The following is a 3,967-nucleotide window of genomic DNA, read 5'->3' on the forward strand; positions in this document are numbered from 1 at the left end:
GATCATTCACAGAACAAAGTGCATAGTGGATAAATGAATAAACTTTTTATGTCATGAGAAATGATGTAGATCTAGCTGATTCTCAAGATCTACCTATATTTTCTATTAAATTGCCCCTAATTGTCTTTTCTTGGAGTTCAAAGTCTGCATCCTTTTCCTGATATCTGGGGATAAATACTCCCAAATTTCTACATACTTACTATTGTCTTCAGGAACAATCTTACCCTAGACTGGAGGTGTTTTTAAGGAATTTTAGCTTAACTATCTGTATTTTACCTTTACTTTTGCTATTTAGACTGGTTTATGATTCAGTGGGATGTTTGTTTGAAGTTCAACCCTACAACATCAATACTTACACCTAAATTATCACTTCTGTATCCATGTGCTAGAATCTTGGTCTTGGTATACCAATCTGCTCCCACTGTGCTCTCCCTGATAAACTTCAATGTTCTAAACTTTTTTCAGTACTCTAAAATTCTTCTGAGTATGCCTCCACTTATGTACAATATATTTTTCCTCTTACTCATACCTAGTGGTCAGGAGCTCTGTCTCCTAAGGAAAGTTTTCTTAATGATGATTGTTTCCCTTCTTGTAGGTATTTTAAAAGCTAATCTATACATAAATTCTCTGTCACCGACTTTCACTTACCTGTTCATATATACTTGCTAATATGTATTGAACTTTCAACATCTCCCCTTTTCCATTCCTCATGCTAACTTCTTGCCTGGACTATCTCTGGTCAGTGTATGGAAATAATTATACTGATCTTTAAGGTCAAAACTCAAGCTTCATTTTCTCCAAAAAATTCCACAACTCACTTTTGTCCTCATAAATTTTATTATACCAAGGATGTCCTTCAGCCTACTTTGTCTGCATCCCTCCCACTCCAAGAATAATACATTCATATACAGCAGTACATCCACTTATAGAGTGTGTAGAATAACAATAACTAGTGTATGGCAATGAGAGAAACAATATAAAAAGATAGAGAAAGTTTTTTCCCCACAGTGTCTCCTTCATTTATAGGTAAATGTGAAATCACCTTAAATTAGTCTCATCAAGTATTAAAACTGATAATAATAATTGGATGATTTAGGGTTAAACACATGTGAATTCATCTCCTTTCAAATAGGGTAAATGTAGATGAAAGTATTACCAGAGAATAATTTAGTAGGTTGGCTTACTAGACTCAAAGAAATAATATTGTTGATGTCATTAAAATAAATTAACCTATAAAGCAATTATTTAGTATTCAAATGTGTTCTGTACCTACATCAATGAGACAGATAGTTAATATATAATTTATTAACCACAAAGATACATTTCTACATATGTAAATACCCCTATAGAGTAATCTTAGAAAAACAAAATGTATTTATTTGTGATTAACTTTAATTTACATTTCTATTTTAAAGTTTAATTCAATAAGAATTCCATTACTTTTTCTTTTTACCCAAGGCTAAATTTTTTTCTGGGGAGTTCAGAATTCTGAGATATAAATTGAAGGTTCATTCCACACAATTACCGTAATTTAATTTTGCCTCCCAAGGGCAGGGTGATGGTTTTCTGCTAAAATACAACATGAGATAATAAAGAAAAACACCACTATGATTTTCTTGTGTGTAATCCAATTTAATGACATAACTATAGAAAGAGTTGTTTTTATGTATATATAAATTATGGACTTTAAGCGGTCTTCGTGGTCATTTCCCCCTCACAAGAGTATTTTCCCTTGCCAAAAGAAATGGAATAGAAGTAAACATAATATTATGCAAAATGATAGGTCTGCTTTCTCTCTAGATTAATGGCAAGAGCCAGTTGGTATTTACTGACTTTTCTTCTTAATGGGTGGATAAAATCTGAAGCTGTGTAAATACAGAAATTATGTCTATTTACTCCCTGTGAGATATTTTAGTTTTTAAATTCTATTAGAAGACAAGTAGTCTTGGGAAAATTAAAATCCAGAAGTGTAGTATATTCTAAAAAGAAGCAATTTTACAGATCTCCTCTAAGTAATTGTGCATGTTTCTGTAATAGTCTCGACTCATTTAATAGGGTGTCCATGAATTATTTTAAATTTAAGAATTTTCAACATTCCTTTAAGTGTAATCTTATTTGTTGAAATATTGTTAGTCTTTTTATTACACAGTACAGATGTTTAAAATGTTAACATATTTTAATCTGTCAATATCTTCATGCTTACAAAATAATTATTGTCTTGCCTACAAAATAATTATTTGTTCTGAGATACTAAAAACATTCTGTAAATTTTTGTAAATTCCCCCCCGCAAATTTGTTCCAACTGTTTACTCTAGCTGAAGTTTATTGGTTGTTATTAAAGATATATTTCTAATTTTTTTCTACATTTTAATATAATTTCTTTATTTTTCAGTTATAGTCGACATACAATATTATATTAGTTTCAGGTGTACAACATAATGACTAGACATTTATATAAGTCACAAAATGATCACCCTGATTAATCTATTTTCCATCTGACATCATACATAGTTATTACAATATTATTGACTATATTCTCTATGCTGTATTTTACATCCCTATGACTATTCTGTAACTAACAGTTTGTACTTTTTAATCACTTCCCCAGCTTCACCCATCTACCCAACCTCCTCCCATGTGGCATTCATAAAAAATGTTCTCTATATTTATGAGTTTGTTTCTGTTTTGTTTGTTTATTTATTTTGTTTTACAGATTCCCATATAAGTGAAACCGTATGGTATTTGTCTTTCTCTGACTTATTTCACTTAGCATAATACTCTCTATGGTCCATCCATGTTGTTGCAGATGGCAAGATTTCATTCTTTTTTTATGGTTGAGTAATATTCCATTGTATATATGTATCACTTTTTTTTTTTTTTTATAAATTCATCTATTGATGGACACTTGGGTTGCTTCCATATCTTGGCTATTGTAAATTACTCTGCAATGAATATATGGATGCACATGTCTTTAAATTAGTGTTGTGGATTTTTTCAGATAAATAGCCAGAAGTGAAATTACTGGGTCCTCTTTGTCTCTCGTTATAGTCTTTGTTTTAAAGTCCATTTTGTCTGGTATAAATATTGCTATTCCAGCTTTTTTTTCTTTCATTTTCATGAAATATCTTTTTCTATCCCTTTACTTTCAGTCTGTGTGTGTCTTTCCATCTAGAGTCTCTTATAAATAGCATATGCAATGGCCTTGTTTTCTTATCCATTCAGCTTCCTCATGTCTTTTGATTGGAACATTTAATCCATTTACATTTAAAGTAATTGTTGATAGATATATAGTTATTGCCATTTTATTATTCATAATTTTTAAATCTTTTTCTCTTCTTTTCTTTTTTTTTTTAGGCAAGGCAACCCTTGGTTGACCTCACAGATTCCAAAGACCTTGTCAGCTTACAATCCCTTATTTTTTTTATTTTATTTTCTACACTACAGCACCTGGTCTTCCTAGGTGGTCTCCCATCCAAGTACTAACCAGTCCCAACCCTGCTTAGCTTCCGAGATCAAATGGGATTGGGCTTGTTCAGAGTAGCATGGCCATAGACCCTTTTTCTTCTTAAAGAAGTCCCTTAACATTTCTGGTAATCAGGTTTGGTGGTGATGAACTCCTTTGGCTTTTTCTTTCTGGAAAGCTCTTTATTTGTCCTTCAATTCTAAATGATAGCTTTGCTGAGTAGAGTAATCTTGGTTGTAGGTTCTTACTTTTTATCACTTTGAATATTTCATTCCAATCCCTTCTGGCCTACAAAGTTTCTGTTGAGAAAGCAGATGATGCTCTTTTGGGAGCTCCCATGTAGGTAACTAACTGCTTTTCTCTGCTGCTTTTAAAATTCTCTCTCTGTCTTTAACCTTTGACATTTTAATTATGATGTGTCTTGGTGTATCCCTCTTTGCGTTCATCTTGTTTGGAACTCTCTGTGCTTTCTGGGCTTGTATGTCTATTTCCTTTGCCAGGTTA

At 31.9% G+C, this 3,967-nt stretch overlaps 1 pseudogene; it reads right to left on the bottom strand.

The window, feature by feature from the left end:
• Positions 1-3,435: 3,435 nt before the first annotated feature.
• On the bottom strand, positions 3,436-3,554 carry LOC120602535 (uncharacterized; annotated as a pseudogene).
• Positions 3,555-3,967: the final 413 nt, after the last annotated feature.

The sequence above is a fragment of the Pteropus medius genome, unplaced genomic scaffold (assembly GCF_902729225.1).
Source record: "Pteropus medius unplaced genomic scaffold, Ma_sr-lr_union100, whole genome shotgun sequence".
Taxonomy (NCBI): domain Eukaryota; kingdom Metazoa; phylum Chordata; class Mammalia; order Chiroptera; family Pteropodidae; genus Pteropus; species Pteropus medius.